Source organism: Grus americana, chromosome 5, assembly GCF_028858705.1.
Source record: "Grus americana isolate bGruAme1 chromosome 5, bGruAme1.mat, whole genome shotgun sequence".
Classification (NCBI taxonomy): Eukaryota; Metazoa; Chordata; class Aves; order Gruiformes; family Gruidae; genus Grus; species Grus americana.
In genome coordinates, this window is record NC_072856.1 from 16,978,048 (window position 1) to 17,004,119 (window position 26,072).

General features: G+C 43.3%; 1 protein-coding gene across 7 annotated transcripts in view; it reads left to right on the plus strand.

The window, feature by feature from the left end:
* The window catches only part of OSBPL5 (oxysterol binding protein like 5), a 184,318-nt gene that overhangs the window by 83,221 nt on the left and 75,025 nt on the right, over positions 1 to 26,072 (plus strand). Inside the window, exon 1 of one of the 7 annotated variants that reach the window (XM_054827335.1) lies at positions 21,274 to 21,378. The exons of the other annotated variants lie outside the window; for them this stretch is intronic. The gene's annotated coding sequence lies outside the window, so the exon portion shown is untranslated. Of the gene's footprint in view, positions 1 to 21,273; positions 21,379 to 26,072 lie in introns of those variants that run through there. 7 annotated transcript variants of the gene reach the window in all.

The window sequence follows — 26,072 nt, forward strand, 5'->3', positions numbered from 1 at the left end:
CCATCTATGTTATGAAGAAGTAGATTAACTTTCATTTCAGCTGCCCTTTTCCTCTCAGTACCTTCTGTCATTGCCAGGAACCTCTGTCTCAGGCAATACATTGAAAACGAAACCCTAAACTTTTCATTGTTACCATTCTGGGTGAGCCATCATGTATAAACCAGCAGTACCTTTTGCAATGATTTTTTCACATCTGACAGCATGCAGATACTGTTTGTTTAGCTTAGTCATTCTATTGGAGGCAAGGCTAGGGGAATGTCAGTTTATTTTCTGAAATGCCAGGCTTTTCAGCTGAGAGTTCTCACTTTATGTTCAGAGCTGTTGGTGCATTTGGGGAATGCCTGCTAGTTTGGGGTATTTTTTAATAAATACCTACATAACAGCTATTTATGAAAAATTGCTACTTTGCATAATTTTTGCATAGTTTTTTGTCTCATTCTTTTTAAAGACCAGTTTTTGTGATGTATGTTAAAGGTGCAATTCATGTTTGCCAAAGTCTATTAAAATCACAGAAAACAGCCCCATGCTTCATTGTAAGAGGTGTTTCCCTCTGGTCAGTCATGGTGTCTTCTGAAACCGGAGAAGTTCCCCTCATGAAGAAGTGGTGGGTTCTGATTTGCTTGTCAAAAATAGGGTCGTGCAGAGCGTGGTTTTGCTTTTGCAGCTTCCTCTCTGTGTAGTTCCAAGCTGACAAGATGCTTGTTTATGAAACCGAGAGCTCAAATATCTGGCTGTTATCAAAATGCCAGTGCTATAATTGGGAGCATATGCTAAAAGAGTTGAAAAATGTAAGAAGGCCTTTTACATGATTAAGTTCATTTCCTTACAAAGATATGACAGACTCCAATAAAGGTTTTTTTCCAGCATTAAAGTGACAGTGCAATGACTAGAACTGAAAAGCTCCTCTTTCAGCTTTTCCCATGCTTACCCACACAAATAATTTTTGAATTGGAGAAAACATGATAAAATAAGTGTTTGATCATTTGGGGGTTTTTGAAGTGACCACATGATGCTTTTCCCCATTTTTGTGCTTATAAATTTGAGTAATACAGAAAACTTTTCTGTAAAAGTTTATTGCAAAGATGTGAGTTTTAAATATGAGCACTACATCCTCAGTAGTGCAGCAACTTTCTTGCTCTTTACACATTGGCAATGCTGTTCCCAATGGTGGAGGTTTGAATCCTGCATGGGAACATGCACATAGCAGAGTCCAAACACAGCTGTGCTTGTTTCAAATGCCCCTGGATGTGCTGTTATGTGTATGTGAGAGCTGTCAAATAGACACACTCATTGGCTTATGCTTTGTAATCAGATGTGTGTGGGAAGCTTACAGTGACAGGCCCCTCTTTTGCAAACGTTTGCACACTCCAGTAATTTCACTGGTGTGAATAGGTCTGTTATGCAGGAAAGCACTTGAGGCTTTTCATTATTTTAACTCGGGGGAGTTTTAGTTTGAAAGACAGACTGAGGGGACTCCTTCCTTTGTCTCAGACACAGCCTGAATAGGATTCTTTTCTGTCATTTAATATTATTCCTGCAGGAGCAAAGTGAAAAAAAGAACTTAATATATGCAGAGACCTGTATACATAAATAATCTGTTAAACTCAGATGTAGATATAGATGTAGATGGAACTAAGAGGAATGATCATAGAAATGAAGTTACTCATGAATGTAAAACCAGGAATGAAGAAAAGATTTGAAGATTAGTCCAAGTTTAATAAAATCATAGCTGTATGCCATCTTGAAATGCTGTATCTTTGCTAGAACCCCCGTAATGTGCAAACCATCACACAGCATTTCATAGAGGCAAGATAGATAACAGTATTTCCAGGTATTGGGTTTCTGTAGGGGTTCTGCCCTTGCTTATCTTCCTCTGTTTACTTGTATGTTGTTATATTATGGTTAATTACACCATAAGAGATCGAGGGGTTTTTTTTTCCAATCTTCTTATCTGTCCCCAAAGCTGCTGCTAGCCCATTTAAGGTTTTATTTGTTTCCCTTTCACTGCAAATTGAGAACTTCCTCCTAAGTGGTCCCTTTGAAAACTGCTGCTGTGATTCATGCCCCTTCCCATGCTTCAGCTGGGAAAAGCTAGCTGCTTGTGTGGAATGACCCTCCAGGCAGCGTGCCCTAAGAGTCCATTCCATACATTGCGATGGAAAGCAATGGGAAAAAGTAATTAGAGTGGGATTTAACGGGGTATATCAGGCATCTGTGAGATTGAGTTTACAGCTGCAGGTTGGAGTGTATTATGCTGTCAGCTTGAATGATCTATTAATTTTACAAATTTATACCCATGAAGAGAGATACATGACAGCACTCAGGACTGTAGTCCTTCATTTATTTGCAGATTACCATACTCAAAGCAGGGACATACGCTTTTTTGCTGCCTTGCCTTGCCAGCGTACCTCATCTTTGAAGTAGAGGGCATCACAGGAGAGGTGGAAGGGCAGATTGTGAGTAAAGTACTAGGAACCAGCTTCTGCTCCACTGAGGTTATTAAGGGGATTTGCCACTGAGCTCAGAGTGAATAGCATCAGGTCTGAGACTGTGTTCTTGGAGACTTAGTTCTGTTTGCATCTTCCCCTGTATCTTACTCCATTGTCGGTTCTCAGGACACCTCCAGCCTTCAGTGTGCCCAGGCCAGGCTCCTGGTTGATAGCTGGAAAGGCTCAGCAGAGATGTGTCCCTTGTCCAACCTGTGTGTGTTTCTGAGCTGTTTGTGGCTTGTTTTGGATTTGCTGCCCTTTGAGCTAGGTTCGGCTGCCATTGATTTTACTTTCCTTCACTTGTGAAGTGGCTGCACCAGCAGTAACTCCTGAGCCCCTTCAGTGGTGGGATGGAAGGCCGGAATGAAAACACGCAGCTTGGTCAAATTTCAGTACTTTTCCATAGGAGCAGTGTTAGGCTGTATTTGTAAGTTCCTGCTTCCAAATGGGAGTGGGAGGGGGGCGACACAGACAGATGGACAGGGGAGTGTTTCAGTACTAAAGTTTTCAAAGGGAAGGTCTCTGGCTAGTGTGCAAAATACACCATATCTCTACTCATTCATAGAAATCACTGATAATCTCTGGTTGAAATATTCTTTAAACCAGCCCTAAGGCAGGTGTCTGAGATGGTGAATTTCAACAAAGGTAGTTGAAATTCAGTTGAGTAGAAGTCCTCTACTGGGAAGTCTTGGGTAACTTTAATTATAAGCCATTGTAGTGATGTTAATAAGTTTGTCTACCACTGCCCATGGTGCACTCTTCCTTAGTGTAAATGAGTCAGATGAAGCATTAGGAAAAGCACTGTAACTGTAGAGATGATGAATCAGTGGAAGAGGCTGTGGAGGAAAAGCTGTGCATATTTCCTCACTAGATGTCTTTAAGAGCATCCTGGAGAAATATCTGCCAGGCATGACCTGAGTACACCCAGTGTTGCTTTGGGCAGAGGCATGGGGAAGAAATGCATTACAGGACTTTTTGAGATCTCTTTCAGCCTGGGATGGAAGGATAACACATTCATGAGTTAATAACCATTTCACATAATTTTCTTACATGCCTCTCACTTCTACATAATGAATGTTGACTCAAGTGGTAATTTGCTTTCTCTTGCAGCCTTTTATCAAAAAGGCACTATAACTATAGTTGATTGGGCCTTCCTGCATGGTGCAGTAGATTGAGGACAACAGTGAGTGATAGTGCTTCAGAAAGCCCAACAAATGGGCTGTGCTCTGCTGAGTGTCCTCATAGCTTTGTGCGGGTATTGGCAGCTGTTATGGAACAGAGCAGAGATCACCCAGTTTGAAGGAAGCGTTTGGGTGGTAAGCATATCAGCTGGTGTTTGTTGTCATGTACCTACCAAATGGAAGTCTTCTGGGGCAGCTGTATCTGCATGGTGATCTGCTGGTATTTGGGGTTGGTTTTGGTTGTAATTCTGAGGGTAAAGGCAGCAAGCACAGCCAAGTGCTACGCAGCCGCAGAGAGACACAGGGGTAAGGCTCTTGCATTTTGCATCTTGCATTTATGCTGCATGGCATGTATTGAGAGTCACTGCAGGGGCATTTCTCAAACATTACAGTCTTGCCTGCTGCTCCAAATTCTGCTCCAGGTCACGAGTTGCAAATCTTGAAAACCTCCAAACTTGGAATTCTCCCCTTCCCCCCCGCCCAGTATCTCAATTTGTGCATGAGGCTTCCACGTGCAGTTGCAGCCAGCCTTGGCGGGGAGAGTAATGCAGTGTTGCCCCAGGTGCATCTACATGGGTACTTCAGTGGTAGAAAGGTACAAGGGTACTTTAAATAGCTGCTTAGGAGCCAAAATTGTGTAGCCAAAAGTAGTGCTCCCTTCCCCAAAAAGGATGTATGTGAGGGGAGTGGAAAGGAGCTTCAGTGCGTGTTTTCACTTGCTACCTGTAGGTGTCTAAGTATCTGCCCTAAGAGTGTAGGGATACTAGTGTCCTGCAAAGACAAGCTGCTGCTTTGAGTCACTCTTGGCAGGAGCCTCTCTCCTTCCACTAAAGAGAGACTAATTTCCTAATTTAGGAGCCATAATTGGTTACCAGAAGTTGGGCAATGTAAATACCAGCAACAAGGATCCTTCTGAAAGAGGAGAGCGCTGCTAGAATACTTACCTACTGGATGTACAGTTCTGTGGAGTGTGCTGCAGGTGGGGCATGATTTACAGCAACCAGAAAGCTGCCGTAACTATTCTGGGGTTGAATTTGCCATTAGCTATTATCAAAATTAGGTTCCTGTGTTCTGGTGTACAACTGGGTTTATTCTCAGTGTACGTGTGTTAGTACCGCTTATCTTCCCAGGTCCTCATCTGCTCCTAGCAGATGTCTGCTTGGAAAGCCTAGGAATCATTCTTGTTGATATTGTGGTCTCTCTGCAGGCTGGAGCAATAGTCTTTTTGCTTCTTAGTTCCCCTGCTGCTGGAGTTGAGTGTCAGGGATTTGCACAGCAGAGTGCCAGAGAAGAAAAGTGGGGTAGGATTTGGGCTGCTGCTTGTTTTCCATCAGTCGTCTTGCTAATGCTATTCCTCCAGGCATAAAATGCATCCTGAGTCCACTCTGTTCTATTCCATGTGCTAATAGTTTCAACTCCTTTTCCAGTTTAAGGGTTTTGTCTTTTCAGTCTGAGATTCATGCTTTATACTTGTAACCGGAGCAGCCTGAGAGCTGGGGATGTGGTTTGCCACCAAGGAGTAGGGTGAGTGTGAAGAAAGGACTGTTGGTAATGCCTTATGTTGTGTGGCGTGTGACAGTTTCAGATAGGAGGAAGAAAGCTGGGAAATAAAAGAGCTGAGCTGCTGGCACATCTTAGATTGTCTTGGCTTGGAAGGCCCACCATATTTGGAAAACAATTGCAAGGAATCACTACCTGTCCAGTCATTTAGGGGGTGAACACATCTTCAAAAAATACGTTATTCCAAGTTAAAGTTTGTAATTTTTGGAATAACACCCCTTGTAAACAAGTCTGACAGTACATCAAGACTTCTCATGAGATCAGAAACCCCATGCGTTCATGCATCGCCCAACAGGAAGAGCGAAAGTCCCCACCCTACATGTTTGTACAGTTAAACATGGACTAGAAAACAGAAATGCAGAAGAAGTGGGGTTTGGGTTTTTATTTTTAACTTCCAATCCCGTATTACATCCCCAAGACCATCAGATCTGTATGACAAAGTGCTGCATGTGTATGGTCATCTGGATATTCAGCATCAGTGCCGAGTACACCAGCTGATCCTTCCCAGCTGTGGTTACACCTAAAATGTTCTGGAGCAAACAAAGTTGAAATGCTCAGAATGAGGCTGTGAGAGAAGCAGAAGTGGGAGAGATTTTTTCCTTGTATTAGAAAGTTAAAGCAAAGTGTTTGGTTTCATTTTTGACTGCACATGATTTCTGGAAACATCAGTACTGTCATGCTGGTAAGAGATTTGGGGAGCATTGCAGGAGTTCATTTCACTCAAATCCTTACTTTTGTACTGCATAGCAATAGATTAGTAATAGATACATTGAGGACAATATGTGCAAAAATGTTACTTTTCTGCAAAGTGATGGTGTTAATCACTTCAATGTCCTGTAAAAGCTGTTGTGGGCATTGACACAGGATACTTGTTCTGCTCTCAGACCACTTTAGGGCACTATGTAGGGTAATGGGTAAGTGGCTGCTTAGGGCAGGACCCGGGATGTTGTTTGGTGTGAGGACAGCAGGAAGTATCAGCTCCAGGATGGGTTATTACCATGCCTAACACCCATTTTAGATATTTGAAATTTACTGACACAGTATGTTCATCAGCAAACACTTGTGGCAGGCTGTCATGTGTTCAACCTACCTGTGTGTGTATATCTGTCATTTAAATTGTGTAAAGAAGAGGACACAGAAATTGCATTGCCTACTTACCTAAAGACACTGAATCCATGCTGTGTACAAGGTAAAAATCCACGTTTTCCTCTTTTTGGTGTAACAGTCTTTCTAAACATAAGACATGCCTAAAACATGAGTCAGCTCCCTATATGCCATTAGTCTCATATATGCAATAGTGGAAGGCCACCTCTGGTGATAACCAGAAAAAAACAGATTTTTTAATCACCTTTGCTCACTGTGAGAAGTACCTTACTCATCATAACCACCCATTCATATCAGTCAGGCTATTTGTGGAGCACAGCGTTATTCACTGTGTGGGAGATTATCAGAGATTGGTCCCTATTAAAAAAGATTTCTCTTGCACTAGAATTTTTCCAATGGGATCACCTCATTTATTCAGGGAACATCTGTAAAAAGGACTCCCTGCTGTAAATGAACTGTGATTTCAATGGAGCAGCATCTAGTTGTGGTAGCTTAGGAACTACTGCTCTGCTCTTAGCTTAGGTGCATGGACTCAGGCTGTCCTGGAAAAGAAACCCGGGTGGATTTTATGGTGCACTGCTCTCACCAGGGCAGGATCTGAACCCTGACACTTTGTGAAAATACTGATACAGTCATCCTGACATGTTTTTTTGCTTTTGCTGAAACGCTGAACCTACCTTGCATTTGATGAAGGATTAAATAAATGGTACCTGCCAGCCTGGCTCTCTTATACCTGATGTGTTGCTCTTTGGAAGAAGCTCCCTTTATAATTATTGTTTTATTTGCTTTGATGAAGATGCCTGGGTTTGTTAGCTACTGTGGCATTCGATTGAGCTGAGTGGTATGATCAAGGAAAGTTGCTGTGAAATTTTCTTCTGCTTTGGTAAAAGTCAGCTCAGTGCACAGACTTGGTAAGATGCCAAGATGTGTTTTTCTGAAGCCAGAGCTCAGTTTTGTGTGAATGTCATGTAAGGACTGTGAGCTGAGTTGAGGGAAGAAGAGGAAAGCCCTTTTCTCATCATGAAAATCCTAGCAGTGAATTCATTTAAGACCAGACACTGCTCTTCAATGCCTTGCTGTAGCTCACTGGTGACTTAGGATCAAAGAGGAGCTTTTGCTAGCTGAATCACTGACAGGTTATTGTGCAGTGCTCCCAGACAGAGACCGCAATATTAACAGCAACCTGCTGTTTGACCCAGCAAAATTTAGCTGTTGTTCTCTTTAGGGAGAATGTACACCTAGTGCTTTTCACAGTTCCGATATATTTAATTTTTGTAGCATAATTCCTATGAAATTAATGCAAAAATATTTTATTTATAGCCTGTGCAGTGCAATACAGAGCAGTCAGAGTTTGGGGTCAAATCCTCAGTCATGCTGAATAGCTTCCTTGGAGTGCTCCTCTGGAAATACGCAGGACACTGACTACATGTGCACTTTTGCTTTCCTTCCTTTGCAGTGTGCATGAGTGGGTCCATCCTGGATGCATAGCCTCTTACGGGCCACCAGAAGGTGCCTGGAGTTCCTTTGTGTCTCAGTAGTGCTTGTTCATCTAGAGAGGCACATGATAGGGGAATTTCCTATTTTAGTTTCCTGGAGGAACATACCAAGTGACATTAAGCTCTTGTGAAGGATAAATTTTTTCAGTGATGATTGATTTTTCTGGTTTGATTCTATCACTTCAAAGTTACTTTTAATGCATGTTCATGAGCTTAACTATGCCTCTCTACACACCATAAGCTGTTCTGTACTATTACCTTGCTGATTAAATTGCAGTGATCTGCAGAAAATTTTGATATGCAAGAGTAGAGGCAGTAATTGGAATTTTCTCATGCTTTTTAGGCAGGGAACTATAGCACTAAACTTTCTCAATCTTGAGCTTTCTCTTTTGTTACAGGTAACGTATCTACATTTTTTTCCTGTGAATGATATTTTTTTTAATATAAATTTTCCATTCATTGTCCATTAATATAATTTGGCACAAAGACAGACTAATTGCATTGGCAAGCACAACAATAGGGATATAAATCTTTTCCAGTGACTGTGTCCTGAAATAGCAATCAGTTATCATCACTTCAGCGTAATATTGTGGGTAAATTTTGCTGACGTTCAGTGAGGATATGAGTATTGTGTTGAATCCATATGTGTGTGTATGCATATATATGTACTGACATGTGTTTATATATACATGTATGTATTGTGTGTGCATTTGTGGAGAGCTTGTATTTAATTATGTTGGATCCTTCTGTCACTGAACCATTGGGGTATGCTGGATGTTATCACATAGAGACTGTCACATAGAGATCCAAGAAAAAAACAGTCTCTGCCTAATTTTTTGTCCAACTGCATCCACATTGTAACATCTCCATTGTGCTGTCAGTGTCAGCTGTTACCCAGAGTGCTCAGGAGGGAGATGAAGGCCTCAACTGTGAGGAGTGTGATGGTGGAGCCCAACTGGTCCTGCCTGCAGATCTGGGCGGGTTGGGTGCAGACAGCACTGAATGTGTTTCAGCCCCATTCGCTGGTGCTTTTTGCAGGTTCGGCTTTCCCCAAGCATTGCCTCAATGCCATGGTCCTGCAAAGCAGTGATGGTCATGCTCTGGTCCTGAGCTTGCCATGTGGATGTGGTCCTCCTAGGCCATGTTTAGCTATCCCAGGCCCATTTAACATCCCTGGAAATCCTGACCTGAGGTTCACCAGCTGTGAGTCAAGATTTGAAGCCAGATTTCAAGGAATTAAATGTACACGTGGCTCGTTTTATTTCTTGATTGATTTCCACCAGCAGTTTCCTAGTTAGCCACCTTCTTGCCTTGTCACCACAGGGAAGCACTTTGCTTGTACCATTTCTTGTGTTGTTAGACCCTTAATTGAATAAGGGTCTCAGTCCATGAACTCAGTCCACTTGGAAAAGCCATAAAATGGCCATATCAGGAGCAGCAGGCATGAGGACTGCACATGTCTTGTCTTTCACTTCTTATGGTCACCTGCTGATCAATGTGGGGAGCTGCACAGAAAGAGCATTTGTGTTGCTTTTCCTCCACCACCCTGTTCCAGCTATGGGATCACAGCTCACAATCTGTTTTTGCATTCACTGATGTATTCACTCTGATTAATACAAGAAGAAATACTCCAGAGCCAACCTGGCTCAGATGTAAATGTCAGTCCCGGTTCCTTGCCCTCTTGAGCTGATCTCCCCTTCTTGCCCATGCTGCCACTGGGCCACTGATGGGACAAGTCTGGGGACTCAGCACCAGGGAATCGCTGAGTCAGTGATGGCACAGCTACAGAAATGCATTTTTTTGGCAGAGAAGACTTTAACAGGCGTGGTTTCAGAGCAAAAAAATCCTTTGGCAAACACATTATATTGCCATTTTAAAAAAGGCATATTCTGTCAGAAACACTTCTTGTGAGGACTCTTGCTTGCTTTAGATTTCAAAAGGTGCCCTTTGATGTGGAGAGCAGATGACCTTGGGGTCAGATGTCCTTCCTTTGGGTGTCCACCCTTTTGAGGGAAAGGCTGTTTTCTAAATCATGGGGTTCAAGCCCAACTGTCTTCACTCTGTCAGCTGCTACATGTTGTACTCCTGAGCCTCCTGCATGTACAGTGCTCTCCTGGCTGGAGTGCCAGGTTCTCTTGGGTTATCTTGAGTTGCGAGTCATTCCCTCCTTGCTGTGCAGCTGCTCTGCTTAACCACAGGAGCACAGTTTAAAACCAGAAGCCAATGAAGCACATGATACCCAGCTATCTGTAGCATGAAACGGTATGTTAGCTCTTCAAAGACAGCCTGGAGCCTCACGGTTGTCCTCTCAAACAGATCGTGCTCTCTGCTAAACATAAAAAGACATCATGTAAATAGCCTCACTTGCATCTAAGTCAGTTCACCAGCTGTGGATCTGGCTCCACATGTCTGGTATGTTCCTTACCAGCAGAGATAATGGTATTTAAAGTGACCTTTACTGAAGATTTTGACTCTTTCTGTTGTTTCTCACTGCATCTGGCTCCATTATTGGCTTTCTTACGATTCCTGTAACATCTTTTTCTTTTCAGGAGCTGTTTTAAAAGCAAAACCTTGCAGATCTGAAAGCATTAAAGCAAAAGGGTTCATGAACAGGGAGCAGAACAGGCTGTTTCTGACTCTGGTTGCTTATAGCTGGATTCAAAAGAAACTGACACAACTGTCATCTCCTATGCAGTCCCATGGTTCTGGCTTCATTTTGACCTACAATACACAAATGTTTGTCTGTGTAAAAGGCCGTAATGAAAACAAGAGTGTTGGAAGAAATAAGGTTGTTTACTTTTTATGGGTGTTGTTCCTTCCTACTAATGAAACACCGTATCCTTATGTAGCTCCAGACAATAAACTCATCTTTAAGCAGTTACAGTTAATGTAAATTAAGCCTAATAGGCCCTGTAATGTAAATGCCCAATACATTCAACTAGTCAGCACTGGCTGTGCTGAAAAAACTGACCATTGAACAAGTTATTGGTGCAGTCTGAAGTATGTGGGTTTAATTGTGTAAAGTAGTATTAAAGTCATGTTAGGAGGCATCAAAATTACTTCAGTCTACTAAGTTCTCTGATACCACAAGCTTTTGAACATTTGAAAGCTGAGTTTCTGAAGGTTTGGATAAATTTGTCTTTTGCTGGAATTTGTTAAATCTGAATAAATCTTACCAAGAAAAGCCCTTTTTTGTGCCATTTCATCCTCAGTGGCCCCATTTTTTATCAGAGGTCCTCTGTAGTATGTTACTATAAAGAAGTACTTAGAACAAAATGTGTTGGCACCAAGCACTAAGTGTGAATCTGAAAATGGACCAAAGCTGTGGAGGCAGTTACAATTTTTGCAAATGAGCAACTGGATTTGGAACAAAACCTTTCCAAAGGTGGGGAGACGTGCTGTTTCATGGAAGCAGGCTGACACTGCTGCGAAGGCAAGGTCACGATTTAACAAACAACAGTTTTTCATTCTCCCTTCTTAATTGCAGAAGTCAGTTGGAGTTCAGCTCTTGCATGTTAGGCAACAAGGAAAAGCAATTTCCTCTTTGTCCCTTTTGCTGGCTTTTTCTCACAGTATGTATAAAACTAAGGGGTGATTTTTTTTTCCTACCTGTTTTAGTAACTAAAGTTACAACAAACACTTCAGGATTGCACATAATAATGATAGCTCAGTGTGTTTAGAAAGTTTACTTTGCCCTGTAGCAGCCTGCACATGTTTCACCATATGGAGTGCTCCACAGCTGCCAGGAGCAGAGGAAGGTGCTTGGGTGGGTGGAGCAGCACCCTTGTTCTGCCTTCACTCTGTGCTGGGGAGCAGTGGGCTCCAAAATGGGTCCCAGTAGCCTCTGCCCTGGTTTTCAACAGGCTGAGCACCCAGTTTGCTTGGTTTAGTGACCCATTTGCCCATGGCTTGCTGAAGTCACCCAGCCATGGCCATCTTCCTCCAGTTTTCAACCCAGCAGCTCTTGGGGCTGCCAGTCCTCCTTGTCTTTTTTCTGCTGGCAGCAGTTGGGTAGTTGGACTTGCCCATCTACTTTTCCCGTTTGCCCCCAACATGAGGCTGATCTTTGTAGGGCAGCATTGCTCTGGCAGCACGCTCCCGCTCTCGCTGCAAGCGAACTGTGCTGCTCTAAGTCCTCAAGACCAGGCTGGGTGCTGCAGAGGTTTCTGTGCACGTGAGAGTTCTTGTGGGGTGTGTCACTGGACTCTTGGTACCTTCTAGCTTGGCTAAAGAGCTTTGCTGGTTTCTGTGGGCATGAGACCACATCTTGGTTCACAGTTCTGTGGTGGCTTTTACTTTTCAAAGACAAACTTTCCTTTCTTTTCTTCTTCTCTGCAGATTTGCAGTCTGCCTTCAAGAAAAAGACTTCTTGCGGTTTTTGTTTGTTAAAATAAACTGAGGAAAATGAACAACGCCCCCCAAAACCAAAACACTGTCATTTATTGGCAGTGTGGCAGTGATTCAGGCTAACTGGGAGGCAAGCACAAATCCTGTCTTGACTACATCGTGTCATTTGGGAATATCATTACAATAGTACACGTTTTACACAACAGTTATTTCCTCAGTGTCCTAGCCCTGGAAAACCTCCTGTTACTGGACAATCACCAAGTTGTTAATGGAAAGTTTGGAAGCAGCAATCAGATGTAGCAAGATTTATAAACACACATTAGCTATCTTCCTGCTTCTTCCTGTATTGCAGGACCTAATCACATATTTAGAAAAAGGTTTACATTTTCTCCTAAACTGGAACCCAAAGGCCCAGACCTACCCGTACTTTCTAGCAGGCTTATTTCTCATAGCTGTGTTCCCAGAAACAGGCACAGAGAATGTAAAAAAGGTATTTCCAAGATTAGCCTGTTAGCCAGAAACATCCTGAGAAGAGTAATTTGCCTAGAGGGATGGGTGGTGAACATATTCTTGCTGCTCTTAGTTCTCCCCCATTGCTGCCATTTGAGGCTTCTCTATTATTTTCTGATGGCTTTTATTTTCAGATGCTTTTCTGGCTAGCTGTCCTTGCACATCTCTTACTCCTGGGATCCTGGTTTTTTGAACTGCAAGAAATACTGGCTGCAATTCTTTCATTCTCTCTTTTTTTTTTTTTAAAAAGGTATCTTCAAGTGTCTGTCTGCCAACCTCCAAAATGGTACCTCTCTAATCTGATCCTTTCATTGCTGCTAGTGCATAATACCTTGCATTTTCTCACTTTTCTACCCTTGAACTACAGTGTTTTACTGCTTAGGTACAGGGGAGCAGGAAGATACAGCTCTTCTGAAAGTCAACTCTGTAGCGAAATAGCCAAGCATCACATACATTGATAGTGCCTGTGGCAGGGAAGTTCCTGTGTTGTATAATACACAACGCTACAAATCAGCCAAGTTCTGAATTCATATTCTTCGAGGGGGACTACATTCACAGAACAGCCCGCAGTCACCTTTTCAGACCTGGTTATGGGATCGGTGCTGTTGCTAATTCTGTTATGCCTCAGGAATGAAAGTGCTGTGATTGAGAAAGGTTACTTTCTTTACACGAGCTAAATTGATGTCAGCAGCAGCATTGCTGGTGAAAAGCAACATCCCATCAAAGCTGTACTTTGCATAAAGCAGCAAGCATGCCTCAGTACTGTCAATAACCTGCTTCCTGTGGCCCTATTAATTTGCAGACAGAAGAGGGTGATATTTAGGCAAAAGATGCTCTTTAGCATGTAAGACTGTTAGCATAATAAAGGAGGGTTGGCGTGTCTCCAGCCTGCTCCTTCTGACCCAGGGCTTCCTCAAAAGTGAAACTGTGAGGGTTTCAGTGGGAGAGCATAGACCCTTCACAGAGGAGCTCCTTCTCCCAGCCGGGGCTTGGGGCAGCTGGGAGAACCTGGCAGCATGGTGCCATGCTGCTGCATCTGCACACTGATTTCCTTGTCACTGGTGTAAATCAGGAGTGACTTCAGTGAAGCCACAGAAGCAGGCTGTTATACACAACTGAGAGGCTTTAGATGAGTGTATGGAATCAGGGAAATAGCAGAAGATTGGTTTGGCTGCTGTATTGGTAAAGCCACTGGCACAACTTCTAGAATTGTCTTAGACTAGAGCAGTAAAAACATGTATTTTCTGGAAAATGTTAGTTTCTACACTTTTTTTTTTCTTATATATAGCATGATAGGAAGCTAGTTAAGACTTGGCCCTGTTTACAGAACATCGTGGAAGCAGTTTAAGAAAACAGATTAATTAATTATATTTGTTTAAAAAAAAGCTTTAGTTTGAAAATAATATGTGAACGTGCAGCATGAAAGATATTGTAAGAATGTTTAAGAAAAGCAATTTAGAACAAAAAGTTTTTTCTTTATCAAAATTCTGGATATAAAATGGTTTAATCTGCTGCTTACTAGAAACCAAGAGCTTGCCAGTGTCATTCCAAAATGTGCAGTTGTGAAAATGTGCAGTTAATTAGGAGTCTGGAAGCAGTGAGAAAGCATGGCCAGGCATACACCAGAAAGTAAGTCTTCCTCTGTCTCCTCCTCATCTTGCCTAATGGAAGAGCAGCACTGTAGAGCCTGACATGGTTTTTTTGTGTCAATATGTGTGTGTTTGCATTCTGGGACCACAGAAGTACGCAAAGCCCAAATCTCTTTCACCTCAATGATACTTCAAGAGGATTCCAGGTCTAAAATGAGAAAGAAAAATAAGTTATTTCTGGTTTGTTTGCTTTGCTTTGTTTGTTTTTTTTTTGTTTGTTTTTTTTTTTTTTTAAGAGCTAGAAATACACCGCGGAGCCTGTACAATCAGGGGAAGGCCTGGTAGGCTCAGTTGTACTAAGCCCTCCTTGCCAGAGCCACTGGAGAAGACCTCATGGCATCTCTGCACTGGCCCAAAGGCCCCTGGGGCTGGCGGGCTGAGCAGGGATGTAGGGAGTCCCCCTGAGCAATGCCTGCAGACTGGCCAGAAGAGGGTTAAGGGCTGCCTGTCTGCTTCATGATTCAGAGCGATTTGAAGGAAAAAGGTGTGCCTTTTTTTCCAGGAAATCAGAAGACACAAAGGGAGATGCCTTTCTGACTTCAGTCATAGGAAGAAGCTGTGTTTTATGTTACTTGGGCATTGTCTTTGATGGACTAAGTCATGCCCAGAGGAAGAGAGCCAGTGTAGTCTTTGAGGTGGGAGCGTGCTGAGATTTTCCTAGACAGGTTAACAAGCTCTTCCCAATTTTTATCATCTTAGAAAGCAGCTTCAGACTGGACCATGAGCTGCTGCGTGGGAGCTGAACCTACTTGCATAATCCAGGCGCCAGCTCAGTTCTTTTCTAGTTGTAAATTGATCAGGCCATTGATTTGTTGCAAGCATCAGAATTTAGCGGGATTTTAAGTGCAGGAGTCTGCTCTAAGATCTGGTTTTCCATTGTTAATTTAGCAACACAAAGCTGCACGTGCTACTTGCTGTTTTTCTAACAGCATTTAATAGTGGTCATTTTGACTGGGGTTTTTTATTATTATTTTTTTGAAGATCAAAATGTTTTGCCTACTTTTTAGAAGGCAAACAGTGCAGCCAAACTTATAAAGAAAATCACCTGGTATAACCTTGGGGACCCAGACATGCTTTTCCAAGTGCAGGAAGGAAGCTGTTGCTTGGCAGAAATGGAGCATAAACAAAGAAAGAAACAGTGGGAACGTGATTACCAGGCACGTGGAAAATGACTTTCAAGCAAGTCTTTTTAAGATCAAGAAGTGTTAAGACCGATCCTGTCTGCACTGGCCCCAAGCAAGTCACCACTGACCCCAGTCCAGCCGAGCAGTACAGGCCAGCAAGAGAGCAACCATATACCAGTTCGCAGAAAGGAGTTTTGTTACTGCATTAATCCTGAACTAGGCTGTGTAAGGAAGAGGCGGGACACCTTAGAAGGGGATGTATTTCTTCTGGGAAGAAATTTGAGGATTTCCTCTTGATTTGGCATGGCTGAGATGGTGGAGGTAAATGTGCCATTGTTCACAAATGATGCAGTTCCCCTCTCCAGATTGTCGTGCCTTGCATGGAGCCAGTGACTCTTGTGGCCGCCAAGGGCAGACCACAGTCCAAAACTATTTGTAAGGAGCCTCCAGGTTGCTGTGACATTTAGTGGCTCAATACAGAGAAGGGGTTGCTTAGAGCTGCCTCCACATCTACCCTTTCAAAAATTCCCCACCCGCTCTCAGAGGTGACCGGCTGCAGCATGGTTGGATTTGTTGGCGTTGCTGTGAATGCCAGATAGCCTGAGTGAGTGCTGAAAGACCGACTTATCTCTGCAGTGCTGGGCAATGAAAATGGGGGAATTACAAACCAAAGGAAACATAGGGCTGGAAGGGCCCTGCAGAGACCATCAAACCTTTTTTCCTGGACAAAACTGTTCCTGGCAGCTCCTTGTCTCATGTGCCCTCGAAAATCCTCTGTGCCTTCACCGCTGGTATGGTCTCAGGGTGTCCTTCCCAGCCAGGAGCCCGACTGCATCCCCTAGGCTCAATGGAGACCTCAGACCCTTGCAGTGCCAGTTGCTTGCAAAGCTTTCTCTTCAAATTCATCCCAATTTTTTCTTTCAGCTCATAATACTCAACCACAGACGGCTCCTTTAATAACTGTCTGAAAGTGAGAGAAATACTCTTGTCTGAACACTGTCTCCCAGACCCCAAATGCGCTGGGTGGATTTACTGTGCCCCCTGCCCAGACCAACTCTGGTACACACAGTAAAAGTTACTTTCCACTCTGCCATTTACTGCCAGAACTTCCTGCAGGATTTCTCTGCACTCTAAAATGAGGCTGGACTTTTTTCTGCACATAGTATGCACCCCACTCCTGCTTGGTTACCCCAAGACACGTAGGCAGTGTCTCTGGGTGCCCTGGTTCTCCCAGCCCCTCATGGGAGAGGGGGTGCAGACCCCTGGCCTTGGCATCACTCCTTGTACGGAGCCTGCGGAGTGTATCACTTCCTCCAAGGTGGCAGCGTTAGGATCCTGGCGGTGTTTGTGCTGCCTGACACATGAGCATTGCCTCCCACGAGGATTTCAACAGTTTCCCGCAGTGACAGTGTCCCTGATAGCTGAAATTTCTGATCTAATAAAAGATCTTCATGTCTCAGCAGATGCGGCAGCCTCAGCAAACTATGGACTGTCAAGTGTAGAAGGTAGTGTTTATGCATACGTTTTAATCCTTGTTTGAAGGATTAAAATTGAATCCGGTACTTTGAAGGTGTAAAATACCTCAGAAATTCTGGCTTCTTATTGTTACTATTATCACTGTCATCTTAATTTTCCATCATTCTGAGTATCAGTTATTCATGAAAAATCAGTGCAACAAGTGGGAGTTCTTCCAAAGCTTTTTAGTTCATATTGTTTTCAGTCACATCATGCCAGATGTCTTGAAGGAATCTGATCTGACACAAACCCAGACAAATCACTGTAAAACTATAAAACATACTAAAAGACACAGGCTAATACACTGCAGCTGGTGACACCAGCAGATATGGATGTTATTTGCAAAACTCTTCCTTCACTGTGAGAGCACGAGGGCCAGGGAAGAGCACATGCTGCGGAGAACAGCAGCAACACAAGTAGCCTTGGGAGCAAGCTTTGGCCGAGGTGTTTTGTGCTTATCACTTAATTTAGCAATATCAGGAAAACTCATGAAGGAAAAACATTTGGATATTTTCCAGATGCGGAATGATGCAGGAAGAGGCGGGGCTGTAATTAAGTATGCTTGCCTACTGAAATATGTGTACAATTGCTATGGGATACTGTAACTAGCAACATCTATCGGACTATTTTTAAAGCTAAAGCAGTAATGCTGTGCTAGTGTGCCTGATGTCTGCACCTGTGCTTGCCAAACTTGCCTCTGCATGGCAGGTTTAGGTTCTGTGCAGTTTAGGAAATGATGCTTTTACTGTGCTCAGCTACATCAGCTGAGAAATCTTTTTCAAACTGGGGTGTATCTGAGCCCTGTGCAGAATGCACCGAGTGATTTCCTCCACCACCAACCCACTGCTGCAAGGATTTACTTTATTCCTTACAGATTAATTACAGAAAAGAGTGAACTGGGTTTTGTTTGGGTTTTTTTTTTCTGATTGCACAGTGATTGTGTGCCAAGAAGCCACTAAAAAGAAAGAGTGCGAGAGATTATGTGTGACAGGAATAGAGTCTGTCACAGAGTTGCGGATTATTTATTGCTGGTGCACTTTGGTAAGTGGCTGCAACTGGCTCTAATTTTCTCGGTGCTGCCTAGCTGCTTTGATCAGCAATGAAACTGTTAACAGTGCAGACAATCAAATTATTGTTGATGGGCATTGCAGTTTAAACTTCCCCTGACAGACAGTGGCAGATCACACCCGTCAGGGCTATTGTTTCAGGCTTTCTTTGGACATATCGCTGGGTTGAATCACGCTGCGCTTCTTTTCAGGATTTTCTTCCACAGTCACCATGGTTAGAGAGTCGCTCTGGTTTTCTGAGTGAAAGCTGGGATTGTAGACAGTGTGCTGGCAGCGTGTGGGAGGTGTGTTTCATTGCCATGTGCCCCTGGAGCAGAGACTTTGCGTGTGAGTGTCTTCTTTGGGTCCTGGGCTGATCTGCAGCTTGGAGGAGTGTAGCATCCAGGAGGGGACCAGAAAGCCTCTGTGCACATAGCAGGCGGCGAGGATCTGGGGTAGGGATGGTGGCTCTGAATGCAGGTGTCATGTGGGAGAGGAGAGTGATTGCCATTTGAGACAGCAAGCACTGTGGTGAGTGTCCTTTCCTCCTTCCCCAAGACTGATCCCAGCCTTCCTACTTTCCTATAGCTCTTTAAAATCTCCCCTTGTGTAGGCTCTTTCTTTACTCCTTTCAGTCTCTCCTTTTTTACCTGCCTTCCTCTTCTCCCCTCATCTTTCATTCCCCTCCTTTCAGTCTCCCCTTTTTTCTTTGTTTCCCTCCCCTTTGAGGTTGGACGCAGATTCATGCAAATGCAGTGGGTTCTTTGAACATTTGTAGCCTTATGCTTTAGGAACTGTTGACTGGCAGGAATTGTCTCTAATGGATTTAGAAGTATCTGAACACCCTATTTGCATTTCTGCCTGTCTGCTCAAAAAGCCAGCACTCAGCTCCCTTGAGGCTTGAATTCTGCTAGAAGCAGCTGTGGCAGTGGCATCCTGTGATTTGCTTCATCAGTTGACATTTTCTGGAATTTGGTCTGATATAATGAGGTTGGCCATTTTACTGCCCATTGCTGCTAAACAACTTGGGTGACTTCTCACCTAACCTGAAGAGATGGAATCCCCTAGATATAACTGGCTTTATTAGTGAGAGCCCACATGAAAGTGTGCCTCCTCCTTATGTTGTTGTTGTTATGCAGCAGTCTGTATTGATCTGTGGTATATTTTATTCAACTAAACCCTGATCAGCCCAATTCTGCTCTGTGGCTAGACTGTGTGTAGAAATAGGAGTTTTAGCAGTGATTTCAAGATCAAGAGCAAATGCTCTACAAAACTAGGTCTTGCCTATGTAAACAAGTTGCGCTACTTCTAACCACTGTTCTGTAACATTGATATAACCCTCCCCAGTGCGATTCAGGTATGCCAGTACGAACATGCTTATACCAGCATAGCTTGTTCCCCTGTGGGAAAGGAGAACAAACTATTCCAGTATAGAGCACTTTTATTTGGCTCTGACTACATCACACTTTCATTGTATTGACAGAAATACACCAGCAAATAATACTTGTAATTTTCTAACATGGGTGAACTGGTACAAAATCATGTATAGAACAAGTCTTGGTCCCTCAATAACTCCTTGACAAGCAAGTGTTGAATGTGCTGTGTATTTATAATCTTGTCTTTGTGACCGGAGGTACAGTGGAAAGATTTAGTGTTACTGTCGTTATGTATTCACAATTAAGAAACTAATAACTGGTCAGTGTGTTGGCTATAAAGTCATGACCGTGAGTCATGCGAGTCATGGCTGTAGTTTATTTTTAAATAAAGTATGTAAGACTTTATTCACTTTCAGACTGGTTGCTGACCTTTGTTTTTATTTGCAGCATACTGGCAATGTAAGAGGGCCGTGGCAGAGATGCAAATTCCAGTAATGCTTACTTGGAAGTGCCTTTGAGCTGGCAGGGAAATACCAAGGTGTTCTAGCAACATTGAAAATCTGGGTCCTGAAAAGCCACTTGAGCCAGTGGAAAGTTGAGTGCCTGGTGACTGTGAAATACTTTGCATTCGTATCTGTGGTCATCTACCTCAGTCATTGGCAGGGCAGTCTGGAGATCAATGGCCAACAGGTACAGAGAGAAACTTTTTAAAAAAATCCAGTCAGATACTAAAATCCCAAATATCATGGTTTATTGATGGATTTTTCCCAGTACTGCTGCTAATCTAGATGATCAGTATGTGCCTTGTAGCAAGAACCATGTAGGAAAGACTCTTGGTGTTTGCAGGCAGAGGAGAAATACATTTGGTATGGGAAACACTTCATATTCAGAATAATTGGGGGAAGGCAGTGCCACCACCAGACTAGGGTCTTCTGGAGAGGAACTGTCTTAATTGCACATGACTGACAGGTGTCTGGAAGCATGAGACCTAACTAAAACTTCTGGGTTTTCTTCTGCCACAGAGTAAATAAACCGATATGACCCTTTTCTTCTGCAAGATAAGAGGTTATTTTAAGGCAGGTGATGGTGACGTGAAGGAGTCTGTGGGGAGGAGAAGCTGGTGCTGTTACGGGACTGCAAAGCTTTGCTGGGAGGAACGTGTTTTATTGTGTTGCTTGCTGGCACAGTTACCTTGCTGAGCTGTTGAGGGAAATAAATGTTCGCAGAACTTAATAGTTTCCTCCTGTGAGTTAGTGTCACCTCTGTCTCATTTAATTCCCACCTTTGCTTATTGTGAGTGCCATTTCAATACTGCGTTTCTTGACTTCATTACTTGCAGACTGAGCACTGCTTCAGAAACAGCTTTCTGAATGGCAAGTGGGTTGTTTTGCACAGTAGGTAGGAAAACTTACTTGCTGTTTTTTTCCTGAGCTCACTGACTCCCTGTGACTCCAGCAATGGTGGCAGAAGTGGTTCCTGTGAGCACGCTGGGGCTCTTGCCTGCAGGCTATGGCTGTGGCTGGGTGGTGCTGGGGCTGTCGGGATGGCACACACAGCAATTGGTAAAATGGGCATATGGTTGTCAAGAGCAAACAGCTGACCTTGGACAAATCTGCAGTTGGCCTGTAACCCAGCCTAGCGTCCAGCTTGCCCTGGTCTTTGCTGCTTCTTTCTAGGAGGAAAGTGATCTGTGATGGTTGTTTTGCTGGTTTAGATTACTTCTCTCGCTGGGCTGGTGACTCATGGGTTTTGCCTGCTCTGTTTGCATCAGGTGGGAGCCACAGGTTGTCAACAGCTGATCTTTCTCCTTAAAGAGTCCAGCAACATTGGCAGCCCTGGAAGGAAAGGCAGAGGCATCAGACAGGTCCTTGCCTGCAGTTCTTGGCAGCGAGGCTTGCAGTTGGGACAGTTTACGTGAGATTGACAGACAGAAGCAGTATCAGCTCAGCCCCGCTCCCACAGGAGTCAGCAGAATCCATTGGTGAGCAGTTTTGAAAAGCTCCTTTTTATTGTCTCGTCGCCTCCACTTTTAACCAGATATGAAATTGTTCATTATAAAGAACCCAATTGTCCTTACAGCAATTGCATCACTGATGTCTCTAGTGATGCATTGTGAGCTACACAGGAGAGAAGTCATTAATATCCATGTTTATACATTTCCCTAAAGATGAAGAGATGACTGCAGTGGAAGATTAGTTTTTGCTGGGAAAGACACTGAATGAGCCGACCTGATCAAGGAGAAGACATTAAAATGTTACGCTCTAGTTTTCTCTGCTTCCCTCAGATGTTAGCTGGTGTGGTCTGTTGCTCTTTAGCAACTATGTTTGGGTCCAAACACTGCTTGAGATGGTTAGAAACGCAATATGCTTTTTGAGTCAGGGGCAATTATTTATTACATGTTTGTACAGCTCCTAGCACTTTTGGTTGCTGTGCCGACTGATTGCTAATGGTTGGGCAATAGTATTTATTACTGGCAGCTGGTAATAGCAGTCTGCATTTACGCCCAGTAGGGGAATTCAGTATGTGTGCACAAGCATGGGATGTTAAAGATTTTGTACCTTCTAGAGGCACCACAAAGTCTGTACAGACCATCTAGCCTTCTGCCATTTTAAGTGCTTCCTTACTTCATTTCAGAGATATTTGTTTATTCCTTCCCTTGTTACCCTCCCAAACCTTTCAAATCTTTTCCATCTGGGCTCTTGTGTTTATAAACTCATCTGTGTTTGGAGCTTGTAGGCAGCAACCACTTTGAAGCCTACTTTTGTAGTACAGACCAAATAGTTGCCAAAAAGCACCATGGGCTCTCATTCTCCTCCACCGCCTCCTTAGGGCATTGCAGGTCTCTCTGAGAATGCCTCCCTTCTTCTACCTGTTGGATGCCCTGCGCTGTGCATTTGTAAGTCAGCATCACCCTGCTAAGGAGGCCACGAAACTTCCCTGATTTACACAGCCTGGGGATCTGGAGCAGCACAGTTGCTATTGAAATACTTTCATTTGTCTTGGTTTGTTTCTCTTGAAAAGTCATAGTGCAGCAGCTCTAACTCCTGTTTTGTAAGACCCACACAGCTGGAGTCTATCAGTTTTTTTCTGGTGTGGAAAAGATGAGCGCATCAGCCCTGAGCGGGGCTGAAGTCCAGCCTCATAAAATCTGTCTGTCACCTTTTAGCCATTCTCCTTGCCACTTCCTTTTCATAGGAGAGATAATGGGAGTGTTTCCTGCTAACTCCTGTCTCTCTATGATAAATTGCTGTGGTCTGTATTGGAAAGCATTGTCTGGCTGCTTTTAGCGCTGCGATAAAGAAAATGCTGTGAATCGGCTGCATTGTGTTTGGCTTCCTTTCAGCCAGGGCCAGTCTGGACGCTAAGGACCTGATCTTCCTTCTGTGCCAGGCCTCAGATCGTGTTTGTGTGGGAGGCAGGGATGTGTTTGTTTGTTTGTTTAAAGCTACCTTTACACTTCCGACATAGAGCTGTTGAAGGTCAGTGTGATCCATAAATCTATAGATGGGGGTCTGCAAGTGCCCCTTGTTCTCCATAGCCTCCTTTGCACTCTTCTCCCTCCCTTGTAGCAATGCCAGAGCTGGCATAGACATCCTTGTGTTGGTGGTGTGCTGCATGGTTAGTGCTTTCCCTACCCTCCCCAGCTGGGAACCCCCAGCTTTCCAGGCAGGGGTGCTTTCAACACCCCTTGTATTTCCAGTCATCAGTACTTGTAGCAAGGAGGGTTTGTAGCTGAGCAGTACTGTTTTGTTTCAGTTTGGTTTTTTTTTTTTTGCTTGGATCTTTCCATTCGGTGACAAAAAGCCAGTATCTTAAAAGCCAGGTTAGCTTTAAAGTGATGAGAAGAGCCCTCTTTCTGAATTCCACAGCTTTCAGATTTGTTGTCTTTTGTCAAGAGCTGTATTGTGAGGTTTGCTGCCCATGAGATCAGGAGCCGGATCCTGCCTTGGCTTATGCTAGCATCAGCAAGGAGGAATTTCATTGCTACCATTGGTACTATTTCAGTATAAAAGCAATATGAGGGAAGGGACTCAGGTCTTCGGTATCAGGTGTTTCCAACTAATTACTGTTGAAATGTATTAGATGCTTTTAAAAAGGAAACTTGCAATCACTACAAAGCACATTTAAGTCACTTGGGGACCTTCCTTTTTCATTGAAATGAATTCAGAGGCAAAATGCACACTCTGTCATAACTGCTTTCTTGCTGGGATTCTCCAGGGCTTTAGCTTATGGCTGATAACTCACAGAAAGAGTTTCTGTCTGGCTTATGCCCGGCACGCACATGGCTACATCTGGTAGTGGAACAGTTGTACAAGTACCAGAGTAGTCACCAGCAAAAATATTGGGATAATATTATATGAACAGGTAGGAGGAGATCAGCAAAGCAAATGCATGGTTAAATTTGTATGACGTAGGTGTGTTCATTCACCTGCGTGCCTAAAGCTCCCTCCAGCTGAATCAAAGGAAAGCACCATTGCAAAGAGTTTATCCTGTCCGCTTGTTTTTCACCAGAGAAGTCATGGATAAACTGGGAGAGAAGGAAGGACTGAGGTAGGTGTGAAAAGGTTTTCGGCTTGAGAACTGAGGCTGAGAGTGGGTTTCATTGTGCGTGCCGCATCAGCCTGTGCGCGGTTTGAGTCCTTTGGGCTCATTTAGCACAGCATAAATTCCACCCTAAATGCTCTTTGTGGGTTGTCTAGTTTCCTTCCTCCCACAGAGATTTTTAATTAAAAATCTAGGACCAAAATAACTGCAGTGCCATCTTTTAACTATTGTTGAAGGAAGAGCTTAATGCTCTCATCTCTTGAGAAACAGTGAAGTTTATGTAAAAATGCACAGTGTATTAATCTCCTGTAGAATTTCAGGGAGAGTGGCTGTATCAGAGGAAGTATAGGTGGATGCTAAATTTACACCACTGTACAGCAGATCTTGCTATACTACAGCGCCCAAAAGTCTGAAAAGCTAAACAGGGGCATATAAGGATCTTTTAAAAAATAGATGCACTTCCTTAAAATTTATTTGGTCTTGTTTATTCAGCCCTCTTTGTGAAGGCCCCTGAGGTTTACAGAGCCCATTTGAATCTGACAGGTAGAGGAGCGGAAAATTCAGCATGATCAGACCACCGTGCCATAGAATGCGGTCATTTCTCCATTGCTTAGCTGTTCTTCAGAAGCAGATGAGCCAAGCTAGCTATAATTTAGTGGGCTGGGCATCAAAGACATTGGGTGGAAATACAGTTTGTGCTTATACAGGAGGTCAAGGAAGAAATATACTTCAAATCTAAAATTCTTGGCATTTAGGATTGTCCATTTCATTCTTTGTGAGCATGTGTTTGGGATGGTGGATGCTCCTGACATAAATAATCTGGAACTGATTCTGGGAAATCTTTGTGAAATTGAACAGCCCTTGTTTTCTAAGTTAGTTTGTAAACATCCTTTTCTGCCATTACTGCCATGTTGAAGTTCCCTTTTGAGCCTGAGCCTGAAAATGGCTCAACAGGACTTAAGAGATTAGTCTGATTTTGTTTTACGTTGTTACAAGGGGGCAATATTTCACAAACAAGGGAATAATGTCAGGAGGACACTATCAAGCATGAAAGCAGGTCTTAAAATTAGCTTGGTATTTCCTCGTAATTGTGTGGTGGGAGTGTAGCCCCAAGGCACAATCTTTTCTAGATTTAATTATATAAAGGCAGAGGTGGATATCGTAGAAAGCCATCAGTGAGGCTTGCAGTAGTCTGGGATTTTTTTAAATGTCATTAAAGCTTGAAGTAGGATCCTTCCATTAAAAGGGAATATGATCTCATTATATGATTTAGATAGCAGTATGAGGCTGTAATGATGCTCTTTAATATGTTCTTTTTAAAGAAAAATATCAAGACAAGAATTGACCTTGAAGATGTGGCCTGCTTGCAAATGACGTAACTGCATGTCTGTCCAAAGCCATGTCTTCTTGTCATGGCTTTAAATCTCTAAGATCTTTAACTAAAGCAACTAAGTGAATTTCTCATTTACATTTCCATGTACCTGATACCATATTTCCCTCAGCATCCTGGGCCCATCCCAAATCCTGTAACTCCCTGCTGAAGCATCAAAGCCCTCCTGCAGGCAGTGGGGACAGCAGGTGCTATGCAGGGCCAGGATCCCTCTTCCCAAGGCCAGTCATGGTGACTTCCTTACTGCAGCTGGGGGTCTCTAGCCCCTAAGGTACCTCTAGAAAAACTGGGTTATTAAAAAGCTGTTCTCTTAAGTAGTCAGCTACAGTTTAAAAGGACTGTATGGGAGGTCATTGGAAGGTATTGCTAACAACTAGCATGCGGAAAAACTTCGGGGCTTGGGGGTCTGTGGGATAACCATTCCCCACGTAGCATGTATACAGAGTTATGGACAATTACTGGAAAGCTCAATGTGTCAAAGGTGGATGTGGTTTACAATTATGCAGCTCATTAATACTGTTCATGGGACTCAGAGACTTGGTTTCTGAAATGCTCAGGCTTGGAGACACTGTGTTCACAGTGTGCCTCAAAGAAAAAAATGTCACTGGTGGATGAGCTATCAATATTACTTAAGGAACAAAAAAGAAGCAGAGCACTTCAAATCTGCTTTTCAGGTGGACATTTTTTGAGTCATATGACAAATCTTCTTTGGACCTCATACTATTTATATTGAAATTCAT